Below are 13,538 nucleotides of genomic sequence, written 5' to 3'. Positions count from 1 at the left end.
TTTTGATTTTAGGTGATGTACGATTTACAGAGACTTTATGCAAATAAATAACTGTTCAGTTGATGAATATGTGTGTTCTCACATAAAATAGTTTAAAAAAACTAAACCATATTCAGAATGAGTTACCTGGAGATTCAGAATAAGACTTGTCCTGTGTGAATAGTGTCTATAACTTAATATAGTGTAGTTAATGTTAAATCGTTAGCATATAACGCTGCACTGAATCAATCACTGAGAACATATGGAGGATTTTGGTGCCTTATGTTTGCATCTGGAAGTCAATCATCAAGCAAACTGTAAAAAAAACTCATTATGAATTATGTAAAGGTAAAATTAAATACTAATGAAAATTGTTATGATTATAATTAAATCTCCCTCTCCAACTTTTCATTCCTGAACTAAGTCCACATCGCAGGTATGCAGTTTTTTTTTCCTCTGACAGCAGTGCTTGCTTTGGCCCGGTTTGTCTTGCCAGGTAGATAGCTGCCAGGGCTAGCGAGTCATATTTTTGGCAGCAGGACAGCAGCAGACAGCTGGCTGACAGTGGCAGTCTGAGATATTAACCTGCCCAGACACTTCCCTTCACCTCAGGATTAACACAACCACTGAGCCCCGCCGCAGGGAGAGTCACATATATGTATACATACATCCATGCACACATATTTGGACATAAAATAAAGTTAAAAGCAAATGAAATATAATGCACCTCACACATGCAACACACTTCTTGCTTCTCTTCTTTTTCCTCACTTATAAGACACATGTCCACCTACTTAATGAATGCTATGTTGCATATTTCATACAAACTCATTTGAGATTCTACTTTTGTTTGTTTTTGATGATTTTACTCATAAAAAATCTTTCCTGTGGTCTCAGAATTGTAAAAGCACATAAAGCTCTGACCTTTACACTCGCACTCTTGGTTTTTAGCGGTTTGTAAATTGGCTGTTATTTATCAATTGAGGATGATTTTACTTTGCTCTCACTGAACGTCACTCAGTGTCAGCTAACTGCCTCAAACATGATGTAAAATGTGGTGTAAAATGACAGCTGCTGACAGGTTTCTATTTAGAGAGCTGTTAAACTTTAACTCCAGACTGCAAACACTCATTTTATCCCAGCAATTAATGGTAACCTGTGACAGACAGACAGACAGATACAGCCAGGCAGGCAGCCAGACAGACAAGCAGGAACACAGACGGACAGATAGACAGACAGTCAGGCACGTTCTCTCCTGGCAGCTCTGTTGGCTACATAACATAGCCTGGAGCAGGGCTTTGTGTGTGTGTGTGTGTGTGTGTGTGTGTGTGTGTGTGTGTGTGTATATGTGTGTTTATTTGTGGGCATGTAGCATCTGTAAGAGCAGGTTCTTATTTTGCATCATGCTACAGATTATAGGACCTCTGCCAGGTGGTCTGTAACATCAAACTATGACCTTTTATAATCAAAGTTTGCATTTGCAATTAGTACAAAAAGTCATATGTTAGTATACGTGTTAATATATTTGAGAATTTTTATCCGCACTCCAATGGTGTTCTAACTGTTGCACAACATTTTAAGTAGGTAATAACTTCATTAGCAGCACTATTAGAAAAAAGAAAAAAGGGGAAGAAAGGATCCTATGGTAGAAAATGACATGCGTTCATCACAAAGCAATTATTATGAAATATTTAAATTCATAATATGATTAAAGTTCTCACAGTGACAGTGACTTTATCTGTTGTTATGACAGTCACAACGTAAACCACAGAAATATCCCATAATCTACCAAGAACGTGCGCTTTATTTGATTTGCAAATGCAGCACCTTGCCAGACGATGTCACAACGCACTGCGGCAAAAGTCGATGACCTTTTTTTTTTTTTTTTTTTTGCCAGAAACCACTGCAAAAGAACATCACATCCATCGTGGTTTCAATCATACATCGGATACAACATCTTCCTTCAAGCTTTGACTGAACTGAGGAATCTCCACATATAATCCAGTCATCTGTTGGCTTTCTTCCATTGTTGTGTCTTCTTGTTCTCCATGCCTCTGGTTGCCTCTGGGGTGTAAAAACTGTGGCGGTCATTTCAGGTGCAGAAACCTTTTTTTTCTTGTTAGGGCAAAACACCTATTCTCATTAGAAGATAAGATAATATAAGGTGCGTGTGAAAAATGCTGACTGAATTGAAGAAGAATGCGACCGCTGTTGACAGATCTGTTGAATTATCAGATATGTGTCACATTAGGGGAAAAATCTGAATTTGGACTTTTTGCGGTTATAAGTTGAATAAACCAAAAAATTGTTACTGTAGTCAAACGATCATCAGTTCATTCTGTCTGACAGACAATGTTTCCATGAGCAGCAGTCTTGCATCCTTGAGAGAGATACTGACTCTGTATGTACACGCTGTTCTCATTCAAAGCTACTTTTCACAACAGCATCAGCTACACAACTACAATATCATTGAGAATTCAACCTGAGGCTAACTGTGTATTACAAGGACCAGCAGAATAGTTCAAAAGGTGCAATCTTCCTTCTTTTGACCTTTATGACCCTTTTGTTAAACTTCATCTAAGGCTTGTTAGTTAATGGTCGTTGGCTAATACAGGTTATCTTGGCCACACTAAGTCTGGTTGCATGTTTTTTTTTGAGTGTTGTCAGTGTGATAGGACAAAGACAAGAAAGTCCTAATCTTGCATGCTGCTTTAGAACAAAAACACACATGAAAAACTCTAATCAAAGAGTTTTGAAAAAGATTTGAAAGAAGTTTCATTCACACTAACTGTGTAATACAAAATATCAAAGTGAAGAACATGAGGTCTTATCTTTGAGAAAGCTATTTTGACAGGAATTGGGCCTGTGGATGCCAGATCCAGTGAACAATCTCAAGGATCTTGCAAAGTTGGAAGTTTGGACCTGAGACCAGACTTGATCAGGTATAATTAGGTCGGGTATCATGTGCCTCAATATGTGTAATTCCCAAGCGGATCTAAGCAGACTCATTATCACTATTAATCACATGCATCATCAGAGGAGAAAATGTGGGTAAATTTCTCTCTGTGTAATTGTAAGCTACTCTTTAATGGATGGAGCATGTCTGTGGTGTTGTTCTCTCCCTACTTGGGTCTGTTCAGGTCATCCGTATTCTGAATCAGGTCTGATTTTCCTCAGGTCAATTTCAGATACACATTACAACTAGAGATGTGCAGAGGGTCCAGTATTTGTATTTGTGTCTGTATTTGTTGAGGCAGCAAAATTATTGGTATTTGGATTTATATTCAAATAAAAGTTGAAAGAGATTTAAATGCTTTCAATTTTAGCAAATTAAAGTGTTACAATAAATGTTCATTAATAAACTATTTTACAAAGGAGGTCCCCACACCAGGTCTCGAGCTGGAGTCTCCCAGATCATAGACGACTGCACTGACTAAGACCTTACTCATCGCCTCATTGCAGACAGACCTCTACCTATTTATACACCCGTAACCCAGAGACAGTTGAGGTCGATTATTGCTTTGCACTTTTCATTTATTGCCTATTTTTTATGACCTAACTTTGTGGAAAGGAGAAGAGGAACAACAGTTTATGGAGAGTCCCTTGGAAGCACTTTGCGTGTGTCAGTAGTTCAGTTTTATCTTTGGGGAAACATCCCCAACTCCGGGAGTGATGTCCAAATTAGGAAATGTGCGTCATGTAGCAGGTGGATGTGACTCCTCTCGTTGAGATCTGCTGATAGACATAACAGCGGAGCAGATGACAATGTAACCGACCTGCATGCTGGTATTTGACATGGTTTTTTCTCTTCTCGAAAACAAATATTTTTTAAGATATTTGTATGAAACAAATGTGCTTTGCCGAATAATGTATTTGTATTCGGGCACACCCCTAATTAAATCTACATCTTAAATCTAAGTGTTAGACCTACAGCTCTCACGCACACCAAAAAAATCATGCACACCCACAGTAAATACAATATTTTTTCCAGTCCATGAATGTGCAGAAAAGACATATGTGGAAACTCTAGATCAGATTTCTTCTACTTCCATATTCCTCCTCCAGTCACTGTATGAAGAGACTCCATTTGGCCTCCGTATACAGGTCAACGTAGCCAGCACCTAAAATATTACATTTCTACTGAATGTTTAGTTTACAGTCTGCATTTAATAAGTTTCTTCCAGTCCACAGTGTGACAGTGAAATATCACATGACAGTGTAGAGAGTGGGAAGGGTCTATTTCAGCAAAATAAGTAGTCATCATCCCCTAAAACCAACCTTACTTGAAGTTATTCCAGTTTTTTGAGGGGAATATTGGATAGTAAGAAGTAATCTAATAGTGGCCAAATAAATTACTATTAAAATTACATTTGACAGTCACCTTAATGGATTGATCTGCATTCAGGTGGATGAACATATGGTGTTTACTGAAGCCAGCTGTAAAACTGAGATGTATACATGTTGTAAATTAATACAGTGTGTTGTTAATCTGTATGAGTTTGATGAAACACAAAAACAGTTTCCATATTCTGCTAATGAGAAATGATGATTGTGTTTATGAGTCACACTTATCAAGGTGACAATGCCGATGCACTTCAGATTAATTTTCACTGCATACCAACAACAAGGTGAAATACCTTTAAAATCATAACACAAGGAGACACATGGGTTATTGTAAGGGCAGATTTAGAGAGGATTATTTCAATCAAAAGGCTCTGGGGCCTGTCATATACATTTGGCAGGATGTGAACCTGCACAGGGAGTCCCCATTGGATTTCAAGTCCAACAACATAACCGCTCAGCCATCACTGCTCCACATAAAAGCTGGCTTCCTCCCTCGCATCTCACGAGAGCAAACATTTGTGGCAGTGAAAAAAGCAACTTAACAGTTAATGGCAACAGTTTTTATCTGATGTTCTCATCCAGAACAACTGCTGAGCAGGGAGGAGGATTTGTGTGTGTTGGTGAAGGACACTTTGTCAGGACAGATGGCTGATAAAAATGAATCTCAGAACTTTAAGTTCCAGAACAGCCTCTAATGTTGCCTTTCCCAAAATACCGTGAATGTTACAAAGATCTGCTCTTTTTGTAAAGCTAGTTTCTGTGGAGTGAGTATCAATTCAAACACATTTTAAGCAAATGTCACTATACAGTACGAGTATCTAGTATGATTCAGATACGTGAACAAGACCTACTATATTTAAAATATGTGACTCTTTTATCCATGACTATCTTGATAGTTAAGATTGGAGCTGTTGGAAGCCAAGCTCTTTGTTTTTGATGGAGGCTATCAGTGTTTGTGACAAGCTACGCTACAGACAAATTGACAAATTAAAGGAAAAAGTTGAATAAATGGATGGAGAAACATAAGGAATGCTGGTATGTCTGTTTAGGTGTGTTTTCCTGCCATGATGTAGGTATACCTGAAACACTGAAATATGCATGTACAAATACAACAATCTCAGAACCCATCAGCCATCTGTCTGACAGCGATTTAGCCTCTGGGGGCAACAGCCAATATTTTGGGGGTTCCAGTGTTAGCAAGCAGATATCCAGATAACGGATGTCCGGGCCAAGACTTCCTCTTCCACGCACTGGTCGTTGTTTACAGTCCAACATTTCGGCTAATCTCTATGAATAGATATATTCATATGAATGCAGATACATTTTTTAAAAAGCTGGATCATCACCAGACGATAGCCGATGGGTTCCAAGATTGCATTTCGATCAATGTTTTCCACCTCCTTTGCTCTCTACACAGACTGTTTACATACATGCAACCAAAGCCCACTCAAACGTGATTGGTCAATACGACTCGGACTACAAATGGAAACCAGAACACCACCAAAATCTTGTCCCGTTGCCTAAAGATTCTGCATTCCTATGCAGATGTCTGTTTATAGATATTACAAATACAATAATTTGAACAGCAATCTCTCCCTATATTTTCCAGTTTCATTCATGCCAACTGCACGGATATATAAATAAATATTTCACAAGTGAGCTAATAGCAATTAAACTAGTCCTGTCATTCAGACTTTATAAAACAGAAGAATTTGCTCTCTAAGAATGTTAAATAATGAAAACTGATGCGAAAATGTTTTCAGTGGATTTTCTGTGAGAAGCGATGGGGGGCATCCCTCTTACTCACCATGGTCCTTAATTAAGGCTTCAATGGCAAAATTAATTTTAAAATCCAACAGGGATTCAGCATGTGAAAGAACAAAAAAAAAACAGTCTTCATCCTCCTAATTGGCCAGTATTGCATGTCTGAAAAGATATTGTATTGAATTCACAGATGAAAACTGATATTGATCTTCTCATCTATCTTCCAGTTAGACAGGAAACAAGCAAATCTCTTTATGATACGATAAATTTTAGTGTATGTGTTTTACCATTCAGTTGTGTTTTTAGATCATATTTCTTCCACTGAATGTATTTTCTCTCTCTGCGTGTTCTTTCATTTCACATCACAAAAGGTGATGCTATCACTGCGGCTTCAGTCACACTATACATGTGACGTTTTGACCCATGTTTGAGAGCCAAACAGTGTCAGTGAATCACACTAGCGATGAAATGCTTGGTAGATGCTATAAATTCTCTCTGGCACCACACCAATTCTTTATAGAGGTATTTATTTTATATGCATATTTACTCTATATTTAGCATTAATTGTTGTCACATAAAGTGCATCAGAGTGCAGGCATTATATCAACAGATAAGTCACATGTCTTTCCTAATTTTCAAATATTCGCACTCCAAAATCATGTAGTTTTCATTGATCTGTATCACATATCATCGTTGAACTCCCTCAGAAGCCGATCGCAGATTGGAAACTTGTTCATTACTACAAAAAATGGCTTTCTCCACATCTGTTTTACAGCTGAGCTTGCCCCTCAGCAGCCACTGAGCTCCCTCTTTAATAGTTTGTCACTGGAAAATTCATAAATTAAGATCTTTGCAGCAGAGATTCAAGTTTGTTCTGTTCAGCAGAGAGCAGTCCGGCTGGTTAGCTGAATCCCTCAGAGGTGAAACGTCTCTGGAAATTCAGTCCATGTCAAACCTGAGCCTTGGAATTCTGGGAAATGCATTTAGCACTACTCCCACAGTAACAGAGTGAATTTCAGAGTATTAGACTCCATCCCTGCAGTCAGTTACCAGCTCCATTCTGCGCATGGGCATTTCCCCATAATTACATTAAGCACAGAATCTCCCAGAATATTAGCTCAAATGGAGAGGAATGTGCAGCACTATCACACGGCCACCCCGGCATTGTCTATACTTCTGAATGCTGTGTTTGTTTTTGATTGTGTTTTCTCTAAACCAAAAACACTGGAGCTTCTCAAGGAAAAAGAGGAATGGCCACAGCGGACTGTGGGATCTCTGCTGCTGGATATACAGATGTTTATCCGATCACCCAAACAGATATAAAGTTTCATGGAAGGGAGAGGAAGGAAGACGCGTCCCCATACAGTGAGGTGAACTGCACTGCACAGCAGTTTATGAACTGTAGGCTTTCTGAAAAGTTACATTCCAAAATAAGAAATCCAATACATATAATCCTACACAAATGGATTTCTTGCTTAAAATTGCAAGGGAATAGTAGTAGTAAGGTTATGAAAGAAAATGTGCACGTTATGTTTTTCAATGACATGTGTTTTTGAAATATTGACAGCTGAATTTCATTTATATGACATCCTGGAGTAAAACCATGTGCACCTGCGCCGCGATTTCATGGTCAATAAAAAGTAGGTAAACTTTGAACTCAGGAAATGTAGCATTTACCAAAGAATGAATAAGGTATGCTGAGTTTGCTTTAAAAAAACTAAACCTGTCACAGTTTACTGTAATGGACAGCGTTCGTTTAGATTTAGAATTAGATCAGTGTTTAAAAAAAAAAAACAACTCAAATGAAAATATACATAATTCATGTTTAAATGGATTAACTTCTTAAAACATGCACATGAGCAGGTATTTACATAAAACATTCCTCTATATCTCCTTTCAAAATCAAGTTGAAATCTGTAAATTATTTTTACATAAGGAATCACATTACTTTAATTTCCTAAATCATAAATCATGATAAGAATTCTTAAAGATATACTATGCAGGATTTGTTGTTTGGTGTTTTTAAACACACAGCATTCAAAGTTGGCCCCTCCTCTCCGGCTCAGCAAGCGAACGAGACTGAGAGAGAGAGAGCAGCAGTGGTCGAGTGAGCCAGAGAGTGAATGAAGAGAGCGAGCGGCACAGGCGAGAAAAAAGCTATGAATCAGATAAATAAAACGTTATTTTCTGATTGTTTTACAGCAGTTACTTTCTAAAGCATAAATAAACACGCCCACACCTCCGCACAGCCCTGCAGGAATTGCAGGATTTTGTGTGAGTGCAGAGTTTCATCCTTCGTCTGCTGTGACCTCTCTGTTCAGCGTGTGTAGCTCAGTCCTCGGTCAAAAGACAGAGACAGAGAGCAGAGCGGAGCAGAGGAGAGAAACAGAGACAGCGATGTAACCTGGTCGCTATGTTACAAGTCCCGACCTCACACCCTGTGTGCTGTTATTGGCTGAGAGCTACACACCTACTGCCCCAAGGTTGACACCCAGAAGTGTCCCGAACACAGCAAAATAGTAAGAAAATAAGACAAGACATGGTTGGTCAATGTATGGTCAATGTGCAAAATTATGGCCAATTTGTTACAGGGATAGTCAGTGATAGTGTCTATAATGTGAATTCCTGAATATGAAATGTTCATTGGCAATTTTCTATAGTGGTCCCAGTAATATTTGTTGTTAAAGTGGCATATCACAAATGTTAGAGTCAAAAATAAGGTTATAAATGTAGTTGTAAGAACAATACTTTCCACTCATATCTTGGGATGTTTGATTCGAAAGAGATTATTTTAATTATAACTATTCTAATTATCTTTTAATCCCCCTGCTCTTTGCTCTGTGGATGTCTGTTAACACATGGCTCGTCCATATGTTAATATGAGATGATTGAGAGGGATTACTTTTGTATGAGTCTATAAGCTTTTTAGGAAAATCCTGCATAGTATACCTTTAACTTTCTTGACATATGTTGCTATTGATCCTCTATATCTGTGACACCTAGTGTTAATATGTGATCTTTATCTGGATACATTATCTGGATAATGACATCTGATTAAGGGCCTTTACATTTAAACCTGGTATTATTAAGCATTCTCGTGTTACTGTATGTGGATTCAGCCCACATTGTTAAAGGTTCTTCTTCATTTTTGAAAGGTGCTATATAAATATAGAAGTATAATATTTTAACTATGCTATGGAAGGGCTCATCTTTAGCTTTTTGACAGGCAGATTGACGTCAAGAAGAGGTGAAGTTAGGTGACCTTTCAACTTGTTGGGTGGATTTTTATATGGCCAAAGTGTTCATATTGCTAATCACCTGCAGATGTGTTCCAGCCAATCCAACAGCATTTCCCCTCAAGGTGTTGTGCTTGCATTTACACCTTGCTTTAGTGCCCATTTTCCTTAAACAGATAACATAAACATACTGTAGGTTGCATGTTAATAGCAGATGTAAGCATGGTATCTGAGCTATGTACAGCCACACCTATTCTTTTGAAATCTGCTCAGCCCACCTACCTCTCCTCTGACAGTCTTTGATTGGTTTAATTGCACCTGATCCCACCTATTTGTTACACCTGATGAACCTGCACACTGAGGAGGGAAAGAGCAGGTTTGCTTCTATTTAGACATTACTGATTCTGATGCTTTTGACATAAGCAGGGTGGAACATAGTGACTCCTTATTAGAGTCGGTTGGACCAATATATCTTCAAGAATGACATTGCAAGATAGAAATGCTGTTAAAACAAACAAAACTTGAGTTAACAAGATTCTCAGAAAATAATAAAATAATCCTCCTCCTCTACTTAGTTTAAATTAAGTAAAGAAAGAGGATAAAATACTAACAATTATAACATCAACATCCGCTTCCAGGCACTGATGGGTTTTGTTGAATTTAGTTTCAGAACTGCTCTTCACTCTCTTACAAAGTGACCGACCTCAAAACTATAAGATATAACCAAATACGCAGAACTACAACACACATATGAACTTTACTCTCTATATCTTTACGTAATTTCAGGTGATGATTAAAGGCAAGTAAGATGTGGTGTTTTGCAAAATGCACGCAGACACAAGCATCTGTCTGGGACTTAATCCATATTTGCACAGAGAGCATTTTTCACATGTCACTCCCATATAATTATGCTGCTAAGTGTTTCAGAGGGAGACAGGGGAGGAGATCTGGGTGGTCTCCTTACTTCCTCACTCCCTCCAGCGCATCGACCGGAGACTTGTGATTCACCGTCATTAGCATTCCAGCACACCAAACTACCAGGATGTGAGCAGCAGCAGCAGCCTCGTCTCTATGTCTGGCCTCCGGTTTTATTTTTGGACAATAATAACACAATCAGTCGGACTTTCGATAGTTACATTTTGAGGTATTCCTCAGAAGGTCATGGCACACATTGCTGCACAATTCCCCTGCTTCTCTCCAACACTTCCGTAGTTATTGTTAAAACTCAACAACAGTCAAATTGCTGAAAAACCAGATGACTCCTAATGTGCCCTCATGATGTAAGCAGCAAACAAGTTGCCACACCGATCCAGAGCAGGATTTAGTCTTACACCATCTTTGTTCTGAAAACATTTCCTGTCTTGTTTTACTTTCATCTGGAGAGGAAGGTGAAAACGCCAAATAAAACTTACATCAGCTGTTCCAAAGACAGTGGCCAATTTCTCCAAGAAATTTCATGGAAATCTGTTCATACGTTTTTGAGTTATGTAGTGTACTGTAACGTCCAGAATTCATTGACTTTCAGTGTTTATATTTCCTTATGTGCAAGTTTTAATTGAAGATTCTGTTGAAACTTCTTCTCTTCAACCAAGTTCATCCCATCTACTGTAGATGTCTTTAAACCTGCTAACGCTAACTGGGAAGAGTGCCCAAAGCATTTGCAACTGTGATGAAAATCAATTTGCTATTTTACAAGCTTACATCCTGTCATGATTTGTTTATGTTTACGATGGACTGAGAAGATGGATCGCAGTTCGGGTGATGAGAATGCAATGTCTTCCTGCTGCGCAAACGCTAACGTCCTCCTCATAACTTTCTCCTGCTCCTCACCGATAGGTGCTCGCTGTTAAAAAGCATTATGACAAAGCATCTAACCCTTGTCAATCAGAATTTATGCCAAATAAATACTTCCATGCATATCAGGTCACTGTCAGGACAATTATTCCCTTGTTGAGTTCGTCAAGTAAGTGAAGCCAAGTCCAGTCACACAAAATTAATGTTAACTTCATGTAAATCTTTCTACCTCAGCCCGTTTCCCGTTGTGGCACTTATCTGTCATCCATGATAATTTATGGTTTGGTGCTTGGACTGCGTACTTGGACTTTTTTGCTGCAGGTCCAGTGAATGATGATTTCTGTGTTCTGTGTCACTCATTATTAAGTTGCTCTGGAAAAGAGCACATGTAATGTAGAATGTAGGCTTGGCTACCTAGCTAGCTGTCTTCCCAGATGCTTTAGCCTGGAGCCATATTGACTCCTGCCTGACTACTGGTCAGCATGGCCAGAGGCGCTATTCACGCCAGCTCATGCCTGAGCCTGCACAGAGACATCAGTCAACCAAGTCAGCCTCACTTCTAGCTGGACTAGACCAGGGCCAAAAACTCAGTCAAGGCCCCCAGGGACCCACAAGGCCATGTTGTTGTACCTCAATCGTGCTCTCAATAACCCTTTCTGCTACTGTTTCTGAATACTGATTACATATTGATTGATTCAAATCCACAACTCCAACTTTAGTTGTCTGTGACACCTGCAGGTTTATTCTGTCATAAAACAATGTATACATAACATACAAAACTATACATGATACCGCACATAAGGACACAGATGTGACAGAGCAGGGCTGTATATATATATATATATATATATATATATATATATGGACAAAATACTAACTGGAACAACAGGATGAAACATAATCATACAGTATTGCATAAAACTTAAACAGGAAATAGAAGAAAAAAAAGATATATAATACATATGAATAGGTCTTTCATCGACAAAATGTAACAGTTGGTCACAAATTTAAACCTCCGCAAAGAAATATGTACTAGATTGTAAAATATATTACAGTAAATATACATAAAAATACTGCCAAAAGAACAATTTTAGCTGCAGTTTACTGCTCTGCAGATTTTTTTGCATATTTGACACACAGTGAATCCAATATACAGTATGTGTGATAACCTGATATCAGCTATTTCTATACAGTAAACCACTCACTTAATTTGCATGTCTAATTGCAATAATGATGCAGTGCTTGACTGACACCAGTGATAGAAATTATCTGTAAGGTGGATGCTTGCCAGTATGGATGCAACAGCTTGATTTCCCTTAAAGCACGGCCTCTGTAAGCAACTAAGCTTACCTTTGACGTCAGCGGAGGTACAGATTAACGGCCTCTGTCACTGACTCACGGAGTGATGAAGTTACACCATAGGTCGGCAAGCCCAGTCACTGAAAATGAATCGGCGCAAATGGCGTCTTTCCCATGACTGTTGCAACAGCTCAACTGTATCTGGTCCAAACGTGGCTGAGGGCTCCACCCCACAGTCTTAATAAACACTTACGATCCCCTTGCTGGAGCTGGGCCTGAGACAGCCACTGGTGGCACCTCATGACCTAAAAAGATGCCACCTGTGCACCCTCACAACAGAGGAGAGGTATGAGGAAGCCATCTGAAAGTCACCTGAAAGGCTGGAACCCTCAGAACCACCCTGCGCCTGATGCAACAGGTGACAAAGGTGCCAAGAGGCCACCAAAGAGAAAGATAGAAGAACAAGGGAAACCGCCATCCAGGGAGGGTGCTAACTGACAGACCCCCCCAAATTATAACGTGGTAACCCACACACACACTTTCTCTGTCTTTCAAAATACAATATGGATTGTCACACACTGCAACCTGAATTAGATACTCTTGATACATGTTTTTTCTATTGTAAACATGAATACTTTGTTTAAAACCAGTGTTAATTCTATTGATGAATTATCTTTGTCATAGTTTTCGTTAGTGACATTTTTTCAGTGACGAAAACAAGACAATAACTAAATAAAAACTAATTTATGACGACAAAAACTATGAGAAAATCTATCGATACGAAAGAGAGGGAGAGACAAGTTGGGAAGACATCAGACATGTGAGTAAATTTCACTTTTGAAAACAAGACCCTTTGTAAACCATGTGGAGCAACAAACACAATGAACTTGAAGTGAAATTTGCAGATGAGTCATCCTGAAACTCATGCAAGGGTAAGCACATTTAAATGTTTTTTTTCAAGCTAACTCTATCATATCAGCTAACCTGAGCTGGTGTGTTTTTGCATATTCTTGTCATACAATACAAGCTAAAAGAAACCACCGCTATCCCGTACTGATTAGAGAAGTGAATGACCCAGAGTTGCTAATCTTAGATCATAAATTAAAAGACTGCTTGACACGC

Source organism: Thunnus maccoyii, chromosome 12 (assembly GCF_910596095.1).
Source record: "Thunnus maccoyii chromosome 12, fThuMac1.1, whole genome shotgun sequence".
In the NCBI taxonomy this organism is placed as follows: Eukaryota; Metazoa; Chordata; class Actinopteri; order Scombriformes; family Scombridae; genus Thunnus; species Thunnus maccoyii.
Note: the sequence above shows the minus strand (reverse complement) of the source record.